Below are 23,484 nucleotides of genomic sequence, written 5' to 3'. Positions count from 1 at the left end.
GGTACCAGGACATTGCCAATGGACAAAATGTTGCTGACACAATGGGACTTTCCATAATAACGCTCACAGTAAAAGTAAGGCAAATCAAAAATATCTGCAGCCACAGAGAAGATCATTTTATTAAAATTGCTCTGCTTCAGCATTTAAAAACAGACCTCTATTCAAATGCAGAAAAAACAGAGAAAGAAAATGGAACAGCAATTATTTAGTATTTAAAATCTAAGGGAAAGGCTCTATTCAGTTTAGTAGATGTTTTCCTCGGATTCGACACCCTCTCCATTTGTGGACTATTGTTAATACAGGCAGCAGAACAGAGATGGCTCACATGAAGTCTGGCCACATTTTAAAAAGTCTCTTAACAGGACTCAAATTACACCACAATACAAACACCATTATAGCTTATAATTGCCTCCGATGGCCACATGCACTGCACTAGCTCTCTGTCCTCTTTATGTAGTGGGGGTGGGGGGTATGGCTATAGTCCATATCAGTAACATGTACATATAGCTGAGCATGACAGTGAATAGGTAAAGCCTACAGTCTAATCCTCCTCTGGCCGTAGTTGTCACTTTGAACACATCATCAGAAGAAACTACAATAATGTTTGTTCGCATAACGTGGTCTGCGGTTCACATTTTGAAGTTGTGACTGAGTGTATGTGTGTCTGTGTGTGTGTGTGTGTGTCAGAACTCAGATTTTAAAATATCCCCCTGTTTTTTCCTCAAGTCCTCTTTTCAAAGACAGTGTTGTGTGTTTTTGGCCACCTGTGGAGGAACATGTAAAGTAGCAGAACCAAAACGTCCTGCTGCAAATATGATGCAAGATTCCAACAGCAATTTCATTTTCTCCACAGGTTCTGTTCCCTGAAGCTGATATGGAAATGAGATTACACTTGCCTGTTTCTATTTTATGTTGGGATTGTGATCTGAATCTGTAATTGATCTTAATTACAGTAGCACTTGTGAATTACCCTTTGAATAAGAGTGAATCTGCAACATTATTTCTACTGACATTGTGTAATCATTCACGTAATTTAATTAATTCTCTCATCGCATTGACTGTCTCACTCTCAGTGGTATCAAAATATTTAGAATATTAGTCATGTCATATTCATAACCAAACATACAAAACGATTGTTTTCAGTGTTTATGTCGATATGCATTATTGTGCAGGTCTTTTCAGAAGCCAGTCAAAGGGATATTTCTGCTCTTGCATTAAGCCAGAAGACTCACAGGATACACAGTGGTTGAAGCAGCAGTTGCAAAGATACTGTATCCTAGTTTTTAGTCCCTATTAAGGATCAGGTTTTTAAAATGTTGGCTCCAGCATTTTTCCATAATGCCACCAAAAGCATTTTTCATTGGACCCTCCTGTCTAGTGACAGTATATCTAAGTCTTTAACCATTAAAGTATGAGAATTTTTGGTTGATATGTTCATTAAATAAACTTAAGTTTAAGTGGCAAACTCCGAGCATTCATTTTGTAACACACACTTTCTTCAGTTTTGTCATAGATTTGACAAAACTCATAAGGACATCATACGACTGTTTTCACAGGCCGAGTAGTATGCCGCTTATAGTAAGCTCACTTTATGTGATAAATTGATGGAGTGCATTTTTAGTTAAGAGGCTGATTTACTAATAAATTAAAAATCAACAAGCAGCCAATCACTTTATGAAATCAACCATACATTAGATTAAGCAGGATGTCTGAGGCTTTTACTGATGTAATAAACAACACACATTCTCTTTTTCTGTGGAAGGCAAGCACAGATTATTGCGCATTTATAAGAAAGAGAAGAGAATGAGAATGTTAATGTGTGAAGTGAATGCCATGATAATTCATCCACTAGTTGTGTGGACATTCACTCCCAACTAAAACCGTCAACCTGCTGGTGGTGCTAGACTAAAAGTCATGAGCTCACCAAAGCTGTTACGATTTATCCTCTGACTGAATTACATCTGACTGACTCAAAACTATTTTCCAGATCAAAATGATGAGGTTTGTCTGTATATCAGGTCCCTTTCCCTCATACACAAACAGAGTTTTAAGTATAATGTGCTTTAATCTTGTCAAATTCATTTAAAACATAATGTAACATCAAATAATAAGCAGTATTGCCATTTTGTGCTTTGCCATCACTAGAGTAGTGATGGCATAGTATTTGCTCTCTCTCTGCAGGCTGTGTATACTCCAGATTATGTTCAGACAAAAACACAATATGTCTTACTGATACAAAGATACTCAAACTCTCTTTCCAACATTACTAATTGGTTTGATGCTGACTAAAAGTAGCTAGCCATAGGCATTAACACACTTGAGGATTTAATGTGGAGTCTATAGCACCATCAGTACTTCTTCTTTATTTGAAATACAACAATTCTCAGATGGTGTCAATGCCTACAAGGCTAAGAAAGCCTCTATCTGTCAAAACATGATATAAAATGATGGATTTTGAAACAAATCAGTTTAACCAACAACAGTGCAGTAAACACTCCATATGTACTTTCTATAGCTTAATCAGTGACGGTGGTGCATGAATTATGACAACAGAGGTGTTTAAATATTTCTCTTATATTATTCTATTGGGGATGCAAAAAAGCCACCATCTGTATCTGTTAAAGAATAAACAGCTTATGAAGTCCAAACCTGTTTCCCCACAAAATGCTGGACTTAGGAAAGTTGGAACGGTGAACTTCAGCAAATTCAAATAACGCATTTATACCATACACCTCATTGTATGATAAAGTATACAGTATAAATGAGTTTTTTTTATAAGAAGAAAAATTGCCCTCAGTGATTAAAATTATGATAAATGCAACCTCTGCATTAATGGTTTATTACTGATCAAAATGTCAGTACATCATACTGTACATTGTATCTCAGCATAAATTCAACAAGAGAAAACAATACCTATCGATAAATGTCCAAGTCTTAATAGGGCATCAAAGTTGGGTCAACATTATACATATGTAAGCAGCATATAATGTACTAGGGGCAAGTGAGAACTTCTGCTATCCATCTCACTCACATATGGTTCAGAAAACATCTGCCATCATTAGAAGATCCCTAGTTTCTGTTCTTGTAATGATTATTTTACATCCAAAAGAATGAGGTATTTGCTCTAAATATTGTCTTGCTTCAAGACACCTTCACTTGACTGTCAAGAAGTTAATTCATGTCTGATGTAAATTTACCTTCCCTCACTCAGTAGTGTGTCAAAAGGTTGGGACTGTGCTCATTCGCTGGCTTCTTTGAAGTCAGACTTTTGTTTGTATTTTCATAAGACATACAGTCTATCAAAATTGCAGAACTGCAAATGTTACTCTTGTAGCCATTAGAGCAGATTATTTAATAATGAAGCAAATGATTTATTATCTTAGCATTATAGATTTTTGTTGTTGTTGTTGTTTTTTGTTTGTTTTTTTGTGAAGGAATCTGTATGGACTCCTGCAGTCCGTTACCCAAGGTACTTCAAGCAGGCAGCCTTCTGAATATCTAAGGGACTTATGCATTTCTATTCTTCAAACATATCAGAAATGTTGTGGGCCGTAGGCCATTAAGTAATTTATAAATAGAATATGGTGCACTAGATTGGAAGCCAGTGTACAGAATTACAAGTAGAAGTAATGTGTTCAGCTCTTGCACTGTTAGTAGCAGCGTTTTGATTAGCTGCAGTTGTCAGATGCTTTTTGTCCCTCTTTTCTGGGAAATATAATGGTGATGCAATCACATTTAAATATAGGGAGAATAGATTGTACTATATTTTGCATATACAAAAAAAAGTTTACAGGTGTTGCAAATAAAGGTATTTTTAATTAAATAAGGAATGATCATCATCAGTTCACTTTAAACTTGTCATCTGTCACATCAGTGACGTTAATCATTGGTCAAACAGACAATTAGGCAAATTATTTCAACAAAGTAATGACTTGAGGGAATTTCCTGTTTTTAAATCCTTAGAAAATAGCTGCTCTATCAAATTTCCCTTTACTTATGAAAAGTCACAAAATCACAAAAATTAATTTCCAATTCAATCAGGATTTGAAATGAATGGCTTTTCTCAGGTCACACCCCTGCTGGCCACTGTATGTTGTCTCTCAGTAGCATGACGCAGTGTGCAAATGTTCACACTGCACAAATATAGCTGACATGCCACTGTATGCAAACATTGTCAGATAGTAGCATAGCATGCTACTAGCAGGTGTGATCACATGTTCAAACAAATATGATGAATGTCTTAGTTTGCTTCATTTCAAATCAAAACCATAACCTATATGTAATCCTGACTGTAAACCCTTAACATTAATGCCAACTTTTAAAAAAGTTCATTTCAAAATATCAAAAATTATAGTCAAGATAGTGGAAAGAAAGGAAAAAGGGACCACATACAATTTTCACCTTCTATTCACACGTAGAGATATTTAAGAGAAAAGATTTTTGTTTCAGTCAAGTGACAATGAAATGCAGTCACAGCCGCCTTTCCCATGAGAGATGTATCTATGAACCCTCATTTTTAGTGTGAGTTATTTTCCTGTCTTAGAATCTGAAATGTGTAAACTGACATCATTTTTCATCCTCCTCAATATTAACAAGGTGGTGTACTGATCCTCAAAGGATGATGGGATGAGATTGATCTATTTTATCCAGAACTTAATTTTCAGAGTTATTGGCACATAACATTATGATCCGGCCGAATCACTCTACGACAGTGCATTTTCAGGATAGTCATTGCCATCCTGCAAATTAACGCCATTCAAGCATACTGTACCCTTTCAGTGCTTTGCCCTTGGAGGTACTGAATGCCCTTGATAATTAGTCTTCTTTTCAGACAGAACATTTTGCTGGTTTGAGGTTGGCATTCTAAATACAAAGCAGAAAGCAGATTCAGAAGTGGGCTAATGTGTGAATTGGATTTGAAGTCTTAATACTCATAGGACAATGTGCTCTAAATTTTAAGGTTGCAAGCAACAGCCACCAGCGTTAAAACCATTGCGGACAAATCAGAAGTGCCAGTTCTGCAGTTTCTTTAATGATCACTATAAAGTGCAATTCCAGCCACCTGTTTGTCTATGAATTTTCAATTTGCATGGGAAAGAACTGTGTAAATGCCAAAAAATTCAAATAACAACTTGAAATGTCATAAAAATGTTTTTACTCTTGCCTGAGGTTGCCTGAAGTTGATGTATCAGTATAAAGAGAATGCATCAAAGTGCAATAGAATAAAAGAGCTTAGCAAGTAAATCATGACTAACCTGAGCAACGTCTACTGAAGCTTCAGTTTCGTTGAAGAGATAAATTATAGCAGCAGATGAAAACATCAGATCCAGCTGTGGTCACTGTCGCTCATTCAGTTGACTTTAGCTTTACCCAACTGATCACTTACCAGTTATACAATCCTGGTTCTCCTCACCCTAAATTCACATATACAACAACACCGTGCAAGTAGACTTCTTTTCTTGTTTGCAGACACATTAACACACCAAGTGCCTACTGGTCTTAGAAATACATGGTGGTATGGTTCAGTGGAAATCCCAAAGGGCTCATTATCCAAGTAATACAGTCTGCAGGAATCTTACCATAGTATTCTCTTGATGAATGTTTGACTCTGTGACTTAAACAATACTCAAGCAAATAACCATCAACTCTCTGCAGTCTTTTTCCAAGCTCGGGTGAGTTAAGGTTGTTATTGACTTATTATTTGATAAAAGGTGCTTATCACCTATAGTAAGTGTAATTCAGTTCAGTTCAGTTTTATTTATATAGAGCTGACAAACTGAAGTTATCCCAATGCTTTTTTCATATAGAGCAGGTCTAGACCATACTCTTTTTTATAATATTGTTTAATTAATTTAACAAATTTTTCTCAGTTTAGGATAAAACTGGTAGAGGTATTATGCCTCACATTTGATTGGCAGCAACATCTCATATACTAGAACCAGAACCTTTCCCTGACAAGTTTTACAGACAACTGAAGGAATACTCCACTGTTTTAACATTATCTCCATGTCCTTAAGGGTTTGCACTTTGTAACTTATGTTGTCAAAAGTCCTATATGAATAAATGTTGCTGATGCTCAATATTTGGTACAGAAGAAGTCGGAAATCTTTGTATTGCCAGTGCCAGGCCCAGAGTTGCCCTTTCACTCATGCAGCACACAACCATCTGAGATACTGGAAGTTCTCTGTTTGGTTTAGGTGTGGGGGCGTCTAGGTAGAACGTGCAGGAAACCAGTGCATCGGGAGAATATATAGAAACATCATCAACACACCCACTTGCTCTCTGTGTATTCTCCAAACAACGACCTGTTCTGTTCACACATTGGCTAAATTGGATGTTACACTGATGGGCTAGGTACTTTTTACTAGGGAGCTGTCAGGGTAAAGTCAGTTAAATGTCTGGTCTCAGTGATTCAGACATTTGCGATCCAACCTGTGAACCTAGAGGCGAACAATTTCAAACTGCACATTTTTAAAATAAAAAGTGTCCTACAACACATATAGTACCGATGATGAGCTCAAAAAATGGCAAAATGATCTTATTCTCAAAATAACCACATCGTCTGCTTTTCAGCTTGTTGAAGTTTCTCTTTGTGGTTTCATTACCTCTCAGTCTTTGCTGCATGTTTGCCTATTTTCTGTCCTGTTCACTCTCTGAAAGGGTTTGAGCCCATAGCTGCAGTTTTGCTTCTGAACTGAACTGCATACATTCTGTGGGTGAAAATGTAGATTTCCTTCAGCTACCAAGGGACATCTTCTTCTCTGATAACCATATCAACAAAAGCTTCATCTAGCGCCTATAATAAACTGTAAATATTGTTACATCAAATGTTATGATTAATAATAACTTGCAAACAAGAGACAGGAATAGGAATACACTACAGTTTTTGTACTGCAAACTCCACCAAGTCAAACTGAGGTTCATTCTAGCTTTGATTCAGCTGCCAGATGTTGCACTACCAGACTACCTGTTATCAGCCTGAGCATCGGAGATAGTAAAAATGTATTGTGTTGTCAAAATGACAGACACACAATGTCGACCAAAATGGAAGAATGAATGCAGTACATCAGCTGGTCCCAGTGCTTTCAAAAGGAAGCCAAGATGAAATTTGCTGCTTTGACACAGGGACCTTTGTGGACACTTTGTGCTAAAAAACAATTTATCGAGAAAAAAACATTTTAAACATGTATACTTTAAAGCAGTTAGTGCAGGCCTAATGATGCCTCTGCTGAAAGCTATTTATATGGATCCTTTTTTTGAGAGTGTGAGTGTGGGGAGCAGTTTCTCTCAGTACTGTGGACAGTGTTACACAGGCTGCTTCTTCAGTTGAAAACATTCCAATGAAAAATGAAGGACGCTCATTCTGTGGATTATCTATTCAGATCCATTCTATTCAGCTCATCATTCTGAAAAGAGATCCTGAATAAAAGAAAAAAAGCTTTGAGCATCATAAATGAAATTACATTTTTCTACAAACTTACTAAACCTGAACAAAAACATCGAACTATCCGGATGGATAGAAACCACCAGAACTTATTGAGAAAATGGTAATTAGCCCAGGAGATGAGAGGCTGCGGTGGAGACCAGTTTGAGGGGAAAGAGTTCATTTCTCTGAAGCATTAAATCCCACAACGCAGTAACACCCAAGTAATTAGTCTGTGTTGACAAAATCTTTTTATTAGTTGAATTCGCCATTTAAACATTTATTATCCTGTCAATATTAAATGCTTTATCTAACTGCAGTAATATATGGTACAACAAAATGTGCTTTCATTGTTACGTCCTGTTCTCATACTTTGTTATTTACTTCAGTTTTTAGAAAGGCGTCATCTTGTATATGAGAATAAATTCATGCAAATGCTAATGTCACTTCTGTAAATAGAGAAAAATTCTGTAATAAAAAAATGACACATCAGAAATATATTTTTGACTTTCCAGACTAAACAGATAAGAGTTACTCACTAATAAAAGTAACTGTATAATAAAAATGTCCTGGAGCTCTGGACTCAATCTGAGGACAACCACTGTGTAACAATGATTTGACTATAAACCATGGATCTGTGTTTGACAAGTGTAGAAAACTACAGAAGGTCATTTGCCATTAGATCCTCTCGTCTCTCTGTCAGCGAAAACTCATAATAATAAATATTTAATGAAGTTAACACTTTTGTGCTATGTGTGTAAATGCACACAACAACTCTCTCACTTTAGGGGCGCTCATATTGATCCTGCTACTGTTTGATGTCTACAAGTATTTATTAAACTCAGAGGACAGCCAAAAGCAAGAAACAAAACTTAAGGTCCAAGTAATGTTTTGGCAAAACCCTGATTATAATTAGTGGCATGAGGAGACATTTTTAATGAGCCTCATGAATATGTTACAGTTTGAATCACACAAGATGCAGGCTATTTTATAATTAGAACTATATTATGAAATATAACCAAGCTGCTAGTATTGCTGAAATATGACTGAATTTTGATTAACTCTGGGAATGTAATGTAGCTTCTGTTCTATATTCATCTACAGTATCATAGTTACAATTGACAAACAGAAGGCTACATAATTTGTTCATGCATGCAGTGATGTTTTACACACACACACACACCACACACACACACACACACACACACACACACACGTACACTTTGGATCAGATTGCTCAGTTTATTTGTCTAGATTTCCCACTGGGGATGATTTGTTTGGTGGTTTCTTTTGTCAGTGCTTATATGTTGTTATTAGAACAAAATCAAATATTAACTTAATCTATGTTCATTCAAGTCAACAATGTGCATTATATATGATAGCTATGTAAACCTAAATAACATATCAGCAAAGTCAAAGCATATTCATTCAGTGTGAGTATTTTGAAATCCTCATTAGTTCAATCTTAAAAAGGTGTTGAATGAGGGTGGTAGATAACATTAGATAAAAAAAGATCTTACTTGCCACTGTGCAGAATCTATAAAGTAGCCACAGGCTCTGTGTACAAACTGTCTTAATCATGGTCTTTGGTGATTAAAATCTATCCTGACGCAGCAGGTTCAGATTCTTAATCCTCCGACTTATGATGGATGCAAGTAAAATATAGCACCATATCAAATGCAACTACACAACTAAAAAACACAAATCTATTCATGTTGTTTTTTTGCTCTGTTCCTTAAGCATTTGAAAAAGGCGTGTACCATATGGTGCCTGCTAGGGGATGAAATGTGCCATTTATCCAGATGATTGCCTGATGTCTATTTGCCACCATATGCCTTGGTTGTCATGGTCGCTGAATTAATTGCAGTAAGTCTTGTCAGTGCTCCCTGTGTGGTGGGGCAATGGTGGTATTAAGTTAGGTTTTAACATGTATGAATGTTTGAGTTCTGAAGTGGAGTCGTAAATTAGCTCTCTTATTATGATTAATTAGGGAGTTAAAGGTTAAATTCTAATATAATTAAAAGTTAAAGTCTAATAGGAAATCATCTTCATGGAGAGAATTTCCTTTGACCTTCAACAGATGTTTGTTTCCCTGTTAAAAGGCTCCCACTTCAGGGTGCCCTCATAGCCAAATGGTTAGGGCGTGTACCATGCGGGTCCTAGTGGTCTGAGCAGGCGGACCCCAGTTCAACTCCTGATCCGGCCAGACCTTTACTGTATGTCATTCCCCCACTCTCTCCCTGTTTCCTGCCTCTCTCTCACGATTCTATAAATAAAAGGCAAAAAAATACTTTAAAAAAAGGCTTCCACTTAAAGGGCTATTCTTTCTTCTATCAAATTATCTTGTTTCTGCCATTACAATGATCAATGAATTGTGTTGAAAATTTCATCAATTAATTTACAGTAGATCTTAGTAGTAGTAAAGAAAGCATGATGGCACCTCTTGTATTTCAGACAACTGAATAAGTTTGGTTTGAGCCTTCCATCCTCAGTATTTAAAAGTGTATTTAAATTTGGTCTCCAATTTATTTTCTGAGGGTAAAGTTAGACCAGATCAAAAACTAGGATTTTCCCAGTGATGTCGCCATGAAATGCTTTTGTCAATAATCTCCTTGCAGCAGCACAGAATACTACATTTTGGAGATGTAGAGCATGAGGTAACAATTGCTGACTCATTCAATAAAGCTGCTTATGGTAGTACAGTATATGTGTTGATTTAACTGACTTAATTGTGCTACATGGGCTCCATGGTGTGTTAATAGCTGTTTGGAACACTGCAGTATTTATACATCAGTACTCCCCTTGATTGGTGTGTGTTTCAAATCAAGAGTGCGCAAACACACCTCAGGAACTCTTCCTGTTGTGAAGTGATGTGAGGAGACATTTGATAAAACCAAAATAAGTTAGGTAAATATTTCCAAATTGAACACAGTCCACTCTGCCCTGCAGTATTAAAACTTGAGGAGGCAGGAGACACAAGGATGGATCTGCCGACAGTACTGTCTGGAATTATGCAGAATGTGCTTCAGTAATTTTTAGCAATATTTCTAACTTGTCGAACAAAAATAAACAGAGAAAATGAAAAGAATTTCAAAGTGAAAAAGCAAACCCTGCTGTGCAGCTCTGTTGCTGACCTTGTGCTCAACATCGTCTACATCTTAATTTCTTTTAATTTATTATTACTATTATTTTTTATATACTTATTGTTTTATCTTATCTCAACCACCCATCTCATTTCTCTCATCTCTTTTCTCAGCTTGTCTGCTATCTGCACACTTTGAGCAATATTACTGATCAACACCTTCATGCAACATTGACAATGCTGAGCCACAGCTATTTTGATTCATGACTTTTGTGATGCATGTATTGAACAGAGTTGTGTGGGGCGTCTTGCCATCTCCACTAGAGCAAGCACAATGTAGCACTGTTTTCTTTGTTGTTGCCTGTGCTTGTGATAAACATAGAAATAGTGGATGCTAAAGATCATTGTTTCTGTGTCAGTCAATAATTTTATAGAAATCTGTTGAGCATTAAACTTCTGCATGAATTTATGGATATTGAAATTAAGAAATATGACATAAATAGGATAACTTTTTTTTTCTTTAACAAATAGTTAAGAGTCTGGCTTTTTTCAGTTGAGTACTTGACTCCCCAAAATGTCACAGTGCTCAGCCCTGTACACAGGAATATTGTCTTTTTTTAGAATAAGAGCAAAAACCAGAATATTTTGTTTAGGTTACTTTGTCACTTCTGTCTGCCTCTTATGATGACTTTAAAGTAAAAGCTAAATCAATTTGCTATGTGCATGTTCAATATTTGTGTGTAGTGGCAATATATTTTTGTTGTTGTTGTGCGCTTTGTATTATATAATTACATAATGATTACTCATCTACAATCTTACCATAACACATTTTCTAATTTCACTTTTCTTTTAATGTCTGATATAGCTTATGTAAATGAAGTGAATGAAACACAAAGTGTCAGGAAAGTAAGATCTCTAGTTCTACAAATTTAAATTTAATAAAAGAGCACAGGATAAAGAATAGCACAGACGGTTTCAAAAGTTTTCTCAAAAAAATAGAAAGCAACAGTTTAAAATGCTCTCAGGGGCACCGGAGCACTCATTCATCCGGTACACAATGTATAATTTCTGGCTTGAATTAAGACCACATGCATCCATAAGAATCTATTCAATTACACAGGCCACTGTTGAGCCAGAGCCTGCAGTATAGAGAAAAAAATGGAGTACACAGGAGGAGAACAGTGTGAGAGAAAGTAAAAAGACAGAGCTGAGGGGGAGTGCAGCTAAATTTATACAAAATGGTGTTCAGAAATTCTCAAGCAAGGGGCAAGTATTTAAAGTATTTGTACTTTGGAACCGTTGTGGTACACAGTTGCATGTAGGTGACTTAAAACGTGTCTTGGCTGATGTGTTTGTGCAGTTACCCCAGGTTGTTGTTCCTTACCACACATGATAAATCAAATCACACCCAGTCTTACCAAACAAAAGCTGGTCCATCTGCTGTCTCTTGGGAAGCTTGCAATGCAGGAAGAAAGGCCCAGGTGAGCTTTCAGTCCCTCTTTATAGCCTCTGCTCATCATCTGGGTCCTAATGCTAGGCCATCTCCTTCACCTCTGCGTCTTTTGTTTTCTTTCTTTCTTTCATTCTGTTACAACAGTTCATAGATTTAGAGAAAATCTCTTTTAAGCTTGCAGTTGTGACAATAAAGGCAGCATACAGGAAGCTACACAGTGAACAACCCAGAACAAGACCGACATCTAAACTCAGTGGGCTTTAAAATGAAAATGTTCAAATTCACACTGACAGATCCCAAAAGATCAAAGCCAGAATACAGAGTTTTACCTGTTCATTTAAGCCCACAGCTCCAGAGACAGATACGTGCATTGAGTTCTATGAATATGAGGAGTCATGGGCAGGAATCACAATTATCTTGTATCCATTCTGCCAGGCCATGAAATTGAACTGAACTTCCTCTGACCGTCACCCCTCATTCCTCTCACAGCAGAAAGGGTCAGGAACTCTGGTACTTCCTACCATGCTGTGGGGCTCAAATAACACAGAGACACCATGAGAAAAAGCTAACATATAATTTCCTCAACATCTGCTACTGCAGCAGGTTTTTGCCTCCCGTAAGCTGGCAGGGCCTCGTGCTGCGGACATGATGTGGATTTAAACCAATAGTGTGATTATTGCTGCAGCCAGACAGGGCTCGGACTTGCCAACTGTGACTCAGGCGGGTTTCTGTTTATTATCTGCCAGACGCTTCAAATGCTCTCCTACTTAAGGCCACCATACAAGGTTCCAGATCAGGCTTTGGACAGACAGACAGACAGTCAGACAGTAAAAGGCCAATTTGGCACTGAGGAATGGAAAGATAAAAGTGAGCCCTCAGCTACTTTTGGAATGTTAACATTTTTTTCCCGCTTGGATGAATACATTTCCAGAGAGCAGTACACCACCCTGTTCACTGGGAACACACCTTAGTATGCTAGTATATATCCATCACGCGTAATGGTCCATGGAGTTGGTCAGTCTGTGGCTAATAGGTCAGACTTGTCCACTCTGTTTACAATCCCTCCAGCCATGCATATCTGGCTGTATCAGAATAAATAAAGTATGCTGACACCTCTGTTCCAGTCCATCTCTTTCATTTCCCACCCATAGACTATATCGCTGAGGCAGGGGACAATTGTTGTGTTACTCACCTTCTCCTTCTGCTTCCCCTCTCTAATTCAGAACATCTGAGAGGCAGTCTACAGGGAGGAAAAGAATAAATAGAGAGGTGGAGACAGTGGCTTTTTTCAAATGCATACCATGGCTTATGGCTGCAGTTAAGATCTTATTTGGGTTAAATTAGTAAAAGAAACCTTTCGTATCTGTTGCCATAAATAACATCTGATTTGGTGATATGTCACAGTTTGGTATAATGTTTAGGTGGAGGCAGGAGTAGACTGGCAACAAAAAGCAGCCTGGGAATCTTCTGTCAAGTGGCCCCAATTTGGTACACTGTATTTGAAATTACACAACATGTTTGTTGATCAGTAAATCATAATAGAAATACTACTACTAAATAAAACACGCAATCTGTTCATTTGTATTATTTGTGTTAGGCTAATAAACTACTTCAGATCAGTTCAGAGGTTCTGGCTGGTGGTCACACATACCTGTCTCCATAGAGGTCCCTGCAAAGACTTCCTAAAAACTTTCCCTGTCTGACTCAGGCCCACCTGTTTGTTAAAAATGCATAAAGAGACATCATTTGGACTGTCTGACATGATCATCAAATCTTGTACTCATTAAAGTCATGATGAATGGTACAACCATGACATATGCAAATAAATATGTGGTGTAATATACAGCACAGGCTACTACTTGCCATTCATTCTATTTATCGTAATAATGCAACAATAAATAACATATAACTTTAATATATTCTATTTGTTTTACTGTATTTTAGCTTATTGTTATTTTCTAATCTCTAAACTCCTTAATAACTATATTTAATTATACTTGAGTGTCTGTTTATGAGTTTCTTTTACTCTTTGTCTCAATGCTTTTCCAGTTTTATGAAAAAGCACTAGCCTAGTTGTTGAAATGTGCAGCACAAATGAACTTGCCTTGCAGCCGTTTCATTCGCTCTCCTCCCGTCTGTCGGTTTCCTACTTTCACCGTGGTTTGCGTGTGTTGTCATTGGCTTGATCGTGTGTCGTCATGACCTACTGGGAGGAGCGCAGAGAGGCGGAGAAACGAAGTCGGGAAGCAAGTAAACCCAACGTTTGAACCGTTTCCTCGGTTTGTCAGTACCGTGAGAAAACTTTATTATCGTAGAAGCCTTGATGCTAAAACGAGCTTTAGAGCTGCTTTTTTGTCGAACAAGAGTGAGCTGGACGCTGAATACACCTGCGACGCGAAGGTAAAGCTAAGAAGCGAACTAGCTAGCGGCTAGCGTTAGCATTTGTGTAACCGGTGATTTGTGTTTGTGACTAAGGCGTCCCTGACATGAGTTGTGGGCCCCCAACGTGGACGGGTGAAAACACAGGGAGCTCTTGATAGTGTGTTTAAATCACTGTTGTATTTGTTTGTCATTTTACCGACATTTTGCATCTGTTACTAACTTTGTGTTCCATCCTGGTCGTTTTAACTGAGTTTATAGCGGTCTATCATTTAGTTGTTGTCGTTTTGTGTCTATTTGTGGTCATTGTGTATTGTATTGTACCTGGCTGCTTTACACCTGGTCATCAGCGTTAGCATTAGCGGCGAGCGTTAGTCTTATTTTTAATGATACCTTAGGGGTTTTGTCTTTTTTCCATCATTTTTATTTGCCTTGGTTAAAGTGTGTTTCTATAACTGTAGCGTCACTGACATGAATTGCGGGCACTTTATGTAGGCAAGGTAACTGTTTAGTAGTCAGTTTGTCTATATCATGTTGTTGTGATCATTTTGTGGTCTTATTGCATATTGTTAAAGTTATTAATACAGGTAATGTAAAAGTAATTAACAATATCAGAAGTAAGCTGTTACTAGATGTCGTTTGCAAAAGTAAAAGTTACCTGTAAATTTAGAAGTAATATGTAATAAGAAAAGTAATATGTAAAGGTAAAAGTAATCTAATATTAGAGGTATTAGTAAAAGTAATCAGCAATATAAAAGCAATGTAGAATTAATAGTAATCCAAAATAGAAGTAAAAATGTCACGTCATAGGAAAGCATCAAAAATGTCATAGTATAGTTTGGCATAAAAATTTCCAATGTCATTGTTATTATTAAGGATCAGTCAAAATGGGATTGAAAATTATCTTAATCTTCATGCTTGTCTACAGCGTACAAAACAATATCAGTTCTACCAATAAAATATTGGAGTGACTTGTTCATAAGTGTGTTGATTTTAACTTTTGGTTAGAGGGTGATATGAAATATGAAATATCTTTACAGTATATAACAACCCTATTTACGTATAAGTTTTCAGATAAGCTGCTGTTAAGTATAATAAATAACACAAATTAAAATCCTGCACTCAAAAATGTACTTATGTGATAGTGTTATTATTGTTGTGCAGTTCACAGTAACATACATGATTGCTTCACACACACAATTGGTAATCAATTGACTTTTTCCCAAATATTTGTTGTTGGTTCTTCAGGAGGTGATGACAGTCAACTGTTGATTTTCTGAAACAGCCTCTAATGTTTGTTAAATGTTGTGGTTCAGCTGTAATGTTGAATATTTATCTGCGTTTTCATGGTTACACTGTTGATGAGGAATAGGTGGTAGTGTATTGATCATTTTCCTTTGTATGTTTCTCTCTGATTTCCTCCAGGTGTCACCACTTCGTCCATGACATCGTCCACGATCACAGAGACATGGTCCATGATCGGAGAGACATTGTTGAGGATGAGGGAGACATCGTCCACGATCAGAGACGCTGTCCATGATCGCAGAGACCTTGTCAAAGATGAGAGAGATGTTGTCCATGATCAGAGACATTGTCCCATGCTTCGTAGAGACCTTGCGATAGAATCGGCGGAGACGGGGGTCACCGATTTGACGGCACTGCCCGCGATCGTGGAGACATTGTCGATGATCACAGAGACAGCGTCTATGATCTCAGAGACATCGTCCACGATCACAAAGGCATTGTCCGTGATTGCAGAGACTTTGTCCATAATCTCAGAGACATTGTCCGCGATCACAGAGACGTAGTCCACGATCACATAGAGTCTTCGTAAAATGAAGAAGTTCTTTGAGACCAGGACAGAGGCCTCCAGGTAATTCACAAACAGCTTTACATCAACTGTCCAACACAGAGCACTGACATTAAACTGTTTGTGTTCAGTATTCAGTATATCAGAAAAGTGTAAAAATAGAAGTAATCTGCAATATAAGAATAACGTATGAGTAATCCTTATTAATAGAATTAATGTAAAAGCAATGAGCAACATCAGAAGTAAGATGTAATAGTCAGAGTAATCTGTTACTAGATGTAGTTTGCAACAGTAAAAGTTATCTGTAAATTTAGGAGTAATATTTAATAAGAAAAGTATTATGTAATGGTTACAGTAATGTAATACTAGAGGTAAGAGTAAAAGTAATCAGTAATATAAAGGCAATGCAGAAGTAATAGTAATCCAAAATAGCAGTAAAAATGTCTCGTTATAGTAAGACGTCAAAAATGTCATGGTATAGTCAGGCATAAAAGTGTGAATTGTTATTGTTAAGGATCAATCAAAATAGGATTGAAAAATATCTTAATTTCAGTTTGATCCTACATGATCATGTGTATGTGCTAGACACACTAGACTACACCGTACAAAACTATCAATTCTACAAATAAAATATTGGAGTGAGTTGTTCATGAGTGTGTTAATTTTAACTGTTGGTCAGGGGGTGATTTTATAAATATTTTCACAGTTTATAACGACCAGTTCTACACTTATTTTCTTTTTTCACTTATTATCTGCTGTGAAAACCTTTGTATATTTGGATGTTATTTGTTAAATGAAAACAACACAAAACAAAGACATTTTAAATATGTATTATTAAGAAGAAGGTTGAAATGTGAAATAATGATTCTGTATGTGAACGTCTGTGGTGGAAGAAATACTCAGATTTTTTACTGAAGTATAATAAACAACACAAGTTAAAATCCTGCATTCAAAAATTAACTGATAGTGTTTATTATTGTTGTGTAGTTCACAGTAACAGACATTGCTGTGGTGATTAGTTAATAGACACACAATCAATAATCATTGACTTTTTCCCAAATATTTGTTGTTGGTTCTTCAGGAGGTGATGACAGTCAACTGTTGATTTTCTGAAACAGCCTCTAATGTTGGTTAAATTTTGTGGTTCAGCTGTAATGTTGAATATTTATCTGCGTTTTCATGGTTACACTGTTGATGAGGAATAGGTGGTAGTGTATTGATCATTTTCCTTAGCATGTTTCTTTTTGATTTCCTCCAGGTGTCACCACTTCGTCTACGATCACAGAGACATGGTCCATGATCGGAGAGACATTGTTGAGGATGAGGGAGACATCGTCCACGATCAGAGACGCTGTCCACGATCGCAGAGACCTTGTCAAAGATGAGAGAGACGTTGTCCGTGATCAGAGACATTGTCCCATGCTTCGTAGAGACCTTGCGATAGAATCGGCGGAGACGGGGGTCACCGATTTGACGGCACTGCCCGCGATCGTGGAGACATTGTCGATGATCACAGAGACAGCGTCTATGATCTCAGAGACATCGTCCACGATCACAAAGGCATTGTCCGTGATTGCAGAGACTTTGTCCATAATCTCAGAGACATTGTCCGCGATCACAGAGACGTAGTCCACGATCACATAGAGTCTTCGTAAAATGAAGAAGTTCTTTGAGACCAGGACAGAGGCCTCCAGGTAATTCACAAACAGCTTTACATCAACTGTCCAACACAGAGCACTGACATTAAACTGTTTGTGTTCAGTATTCAGTATATCAGAAAAGTGTAAAAATAGAAGTAATCTGCAATATAAGAATAACGTATGAGTAATCCTTATTAATAGAATTAATGTAAAAGCAATGAGCAACATCAGAAGTAAGATGTAATAGTCAGAGTAATCTGTTACTAGATGTAGTTTGCAACAGTAAAAGTTACCTGTAAATTTAGAAGTAATATTTAATAAGAAAAGTATTATGTAATGGTTACAGTAATGTAATACTAGAGGTAAGAGTAAAAGTAATCAGTAATATAAAAGCAATGCAGAAGTAATAGTAATCCAAAATAGCAGTAAAAATGTCTCGTTATAGTAAGACGTCAAAAATGTCATGGTATAGTCAGGCATAAAAGTGTGAATTGTTATTGTTAAGGATCAATCAAAATAGGATTGAAAAATATCTTAATTTCAGTTTGATCCTACATGATCATGTGTATGTGCTAGACACACTAGACTACACCGTACAAAACTATCAATTCTACAAATAAAATATTGGAGTGAGTTGTTCATGAGTGTGTTAATTTTAACTGTTGGTCAGGGGGTGATTTTATAAATATTTTCACAGTTTATAACGACCAGTTCTACACTTATTTTCTTTTTTCACTTATTATCTGCTGTGAAAACCTTTGTATATTTGGATGTTATTCGTTAAATGAAAACAACACAAAACAGAGACATTTTAAATATGTATTATTAAGAAGAAGGTTGAAATGTGAAATAATGATTCTGTATGTGAACGTCTGTGGTGGAAGAAATACTCAGATTTTTTACTGAAGTATAATAAACAACACAAGTTAAAATCCTGCATTCAAAAATTAACTGATAGTGTTTATTATTGTTGTGTAGTTCACAGTAACAGACATTGCTGTGGTGATTAGTTAATAGACACACAATCAATAATCATTGACTTTTTCCCAAATATTTGTTGTTGGTTCTTCAGGAGGTGATGACAGTCAACTGTTGATTTTCTGAAACAGCCTCTAATGTTGGTTAAATTTTGTGGTTCAGCTGTAATGTTGAATATTTATCTGCGTTTTCATGGTTACACTGTTGATGAGGAATAGGTGGTAGTGTATTGATCATTTTCCTTAGCATGTTTCTTTTTGATTTCCTCCAGGTGTCACCACTTCGTCTACGATCACAGAGACATGGTCCATGATCGGAGAGACATTGTTGAGGATGAGGGAGACATCGTCCACGATCAGAGACGCTGTCCACGATCGCAGAGACCTTGTCAAAGATGAGAGAGACGTTGTCCGTGATCAGAGACATTGTCCCATGCTTCGTAGAGACCTTGCGATAGAATCGGCGGAGACGGGGGTCACCGATTTGACGGCACTGCCCGCGATCGTGGAGACATTGTCGATGATCACAGAGACAGCGTCTATGATCTCAGAGACATCGTCCACGATCACAAAGGCATTGTCCGTGATTGCAGAGACTTTGTCCATAATCTCAGAGACATTGTCCGCGATCACAGAGACGTAGTCCACGATCACATAGAGTCTTCGTAAAATGAAGAAGTTCTTTGAGACCAGGACAGAGGCCTCCAGGTAATTCACAAACAGCTTTACATCAACTGTCCAACACAGAGCACTGACATTAAACTGTTTGTGTTCAGTATTCAGTATATCAGAAAAGTGTAAAAATAGAAGTAATCTGCAATATAAGAATAACGTATGAGTAATCCTTATTAATAGAATTAATGTAAAAGCAATGAGCAACATCAGAAGTAAGATGTAATAGTCAGAGTAATCTGTTACTAGATGTAGTTTGCAACAGTAAAAGTTACCTGTAAATTTAGAAGTAATATTTAATAAGAAAAGTATTATGTAATGGTTACAGTAATGTAATACTAGAGGTAAGAGTAAAAGTAATCAGTAATATAAAAGCAATGCAGAAGTAATAGTAATCCAAAATAGCAGTAAAAATGTCTCGTTATAGTAAGACGTCAAAAATGTCATGGTATAGTCAGGCATAAAAGTGTGAATTGTTATTGTTAAGGATCAATCAAAATAGGATTGAAAAATATCTTAATTTCAGTTTGATCCTACATGATCATGTGTATGTGCTAGACACACTAGACTACACCGTACAAAACTATCAATTCTACAAATAAAATATTGGAGTGAGTTGTTCATGAGTGTGTTAATTTTAACTGTTGGTCAGGGGGTGATTTTATAAATATTTTCACAGTTTATAACGACCAGTTCTACACTTATTTTCTTTTTTCACTTATTATCTGCTGTGAAAACCTTTGTATATTTGGATGTTATTCGTTAAATGAAAACAACACAAAACAGAGACATTTTAAATATGTATTATTAAGAAGAAGGTTGAAATGTGAAATAATGATTCTGTATGTGAACGTCTGTGGTGGAAGAAATACTCAGATTTTTTACTGAAGTATAATAAACAACACAAGTTAAAATCCTGCATTCAAAAATTAACTGATAGTGTTTATTATTGTTGTGTAGTTCACAGTAACAGACATTGCTGTGGTGATTAGTTAATAGACACACAATCAATAATCATTGACTTTTTCCCAAATATTTGTTGTTGGTTCTTCAGGAGGTGATGACAGTCAACTGTTGATTTTCTGAAACAGCCTCTAATGTTGGTTAAATTTTGTGGTTCAGCTGTAATGTTGAATATTTATCTGCGTTTTCATGGTTACACTGTTGATGAGGAATAGGTGGTAGTGTATTGATCATTTTCCTTAGCATGTTTCTTTTTGATTTCCTCCAGGTGTCACCACTTCGTCTACGATCACAGAGACATGGTCCATGATCGGAGAGACATTGTTGAGGATGAGGGAGACATCGTCCACGATCAGAGACGCTGTCCACGATCGCAGAGACCTTGTCAAAGATGAGAGAGACATTGTCCGTGATCAGAGACATTGTCCCATGCTTCGTAGAGACCTTGCGATAGAATCGGCGGAGACGGGGGTCACCGATTTGACGGCACTGCCCGCGATCGTGGAGACATTGTCGATGATCACAGAGACAGCGTCTATGATCTCAGAGACATCGTCCACGATCACAAAGGCATTGTCCGTGATTGCAGAGACTTTGTCCATAATCTCAGAGACATTGTCCGCGATCACAGAGACGTAGTCCACGATCACATAGAGTCTTCGTAAAATGAAGAAGTTCTTTGAGACCAGGACAGAGGCCTCCAGGTAATTCACAAACAGCTTTACATCAACTGTCCAACACAGAGCACTGACATTAAACTGTTTGTGTTCAGTATTCAGTATATCAGAAAAGTGTAAAAATAGAAGTAATCTGCAATATAAGAATAACGTATGAGTAATCCTTATTAATAGAATTAATGTAAAAGCAATGAGCAACATCAGAAGTAAGATGTAATAGTCAGAGTAATCTGTTACTAGATGTAGTTTGCAACAGTAAAAGTTATCTGTAAATTTAGAAGTAATATTTAATAAGAAAAGTATTATGTAATGGTTACAGTAATGTAATACTAGAGGTGAGAGTAAAAGTAATCAGTAATATAAAAGCAATGCAGAAGTAATAGTAATCCAAAATAGCAGTAAAAATGTCTCGTTATAGTAAGACGTCAAAAATGTCATGGTATAGTCAGGCATAAAAGTGTGAATTGTTATTGTTAAGGATCAATCAAAATAGGATTGAAAAATATCTTAATTTCAGTTTGATCCTACATGATCATGTGTATGTGCTAGACACACTAGACTACACCGTACAAAACTATCAATTCTACAAATAAAATATTGGAGTGAGTTGTTCATGAGTGTGTTAATTTTAACTGTTGGTCAGGGGGTGATTTTATAAATATTTTCACAGTTTATAACGACCAGTTCTACACTTATTTTCTTTTTTCACTTATTATCTGCTGTGAAAACCTTTGTATATTTGGATGTTATTTGTTAAATGAAAACAACACAAAACAAAGACATTTTAAATATGTATTATTAAGAAGAAGGTTGAAATGTGAAATAATGATTCTGTATGTGAACGTCTGTGGTGGAAGAAATACTCAGATTTTTTACTGAAGTATAATAAACAACACAAGTTAAAATCCTGCATTCAAAAATTAACTGATAGTGTTTATTATTGTTGTGTAGTTCACATTGCTGTGGTGATTAGTTAATAGACACACAATCAATAATCATTGACTTTTTCCCAAATATTTGTTGTTGGTTCTTCAGGAGGTGATGACAGTCAACTGTTGATTTTCTGAAACAGCCTCTAATGTTGGTTAAATTTTGTGGTTCAGCTGTAATGTTGAATATTTATCTGCGTTTTCATGGTTACACTGTTGATGAGGAATAGGTGGTAGTGTATTGATCATTTTCCTTAGCATGTTTCTTTTTGATTTCCTCCAGGTGTCACCACTTCGTCTACGATCACAGAGACGCTGTCCACGATCGCAGAGACCTTGTCAAAGATGAGAGAGACGTTGTCCGTGATCAGAGACATTGTCCCATGCTTCGTAGAGACCTTGCGATAGAATCGGCGGAGACGGGGGTCACCGATTTGATGGCATTGCCCGCGATCGTGGAGACATTGTCGATGATCACAGAGACAGCGTCTATGATCTCAGAGACATCGTCCACGATCACAAAGACATTGTCCGTGATCGCGGAGACTTTGTCCATAATCTCAGAGGCATTGTCCGCGATCACAGAGACGTAGTCCACAATCACAGGGAGTCTTGTTAAAATGAAGAAGTTCTTTGAGACCAGGACAGAGACCTCCAGGTAATTCACAAACAGCTTTACATCAACTGTCCAACACAGAGTAAATCTTATTAATAGAATTAATGTAAAAGCAATGAGCAACATCAGAAGTAAGATGTAATAGTCAGAGTAATCTGTTATTGGATGTAGTTTCAACAGTAAAAGTTCTCTTTGCTATACAAATAAAATTGATTTTAATTGAATCTGTAAATTTTGTAATGAAATGTAATAAAACTATTATGTAATGCTAAAAGTAATGTAATAATAGAGGTAAGAGAAAACTAATGAGTAATATAAACGCTTTGCAGAAATAAATGGTAATACAAAATGAAAGTAAAAATATAATAAGACGTCAAAAATTGTCATAGTATAGTAAGGGATCAAAAATCACCAAAAAATGTCATAGGCGTCAAAAACACTAAAAAATGGTCAAAAAATTTCATCGTATAGTATGGCGTCAAAAATGGTCAAAAAATGTCATAGTACAATATAGCATCAGAAATGGTCAAAAAATGTCATAGTATAGTAAGACATCAAAAAATGTCATAGTATAGTAAGGCGTCAAAAAATGTCAGTATAGTAAGGTGTCAAAAAATGTCATAGTATAGTAAGGCGTCAAAAAATGTCATAGTATAGTAAGGTGTCAAAAATGTCAAAAAATGTCATAGTATAGTAAGGCGTCAAAAAATGTGAAAAAATGTCATAGTATAGTAAGGCGTCAAAAAATGTGAAAAAATGTCATAGTATAGTAAGGCATCAAAAAATGTCATAGTATAGTAAGGTGTCAAAAAATCTCAAAAAATGTCATAGTATAGTAAAGCGTCAAAAAATATCATAGTATA

At 36.5% G+C, this 23,484-nt stretch overlaps 1 long non-coding RNA gene across 1 annotated transcript in view; it reads left to right on the top strand.

The window, feature by feature from the left end:
- The window catches only part of LOC127142390 (uncharacterized), a 74,595-nt gene extending 53,816 nt beyond the window's left edge, over positions 1-20,779 (top strand). The window contains exons 3-6 of the long non-coding RNA XR_007813079.1: positions 15,763-16,210; positions 17,406-17,841; positions 19,037-19,472; positions 20,668-20,779. This is a non-coding gene — a long non-coding RNA (uncharacterized LOC127142390). The remainder of the gene's footprint in view (positions 1-15,762; positions 16,211-17,405; positions 17,842-19,036; positions 19,473-20,667) is intronic.
- Positions 20,780-23,484: the final 2,705 nt, after the last annotated feature.

This window comes from Lates calcarifer, linkage group LG1 (assembly GCF_001640805.2).
Source record: "Lates calcarifer isolate ASB-BC8 linkage group LG1, TLL_Latcal_v3, whole genome shotgun sequence".
In the NCBI taxonomy this organism is placed as follows: Eukaryota; Metazoa; Chordata; class Actinopteri; family Centropomidae; genus Lates; species Lates calcarifer.
Note: the sequence above shows the minus strand (reverse complement) of the source record. Positions and strands in the feature narration are given on the sequence as shown.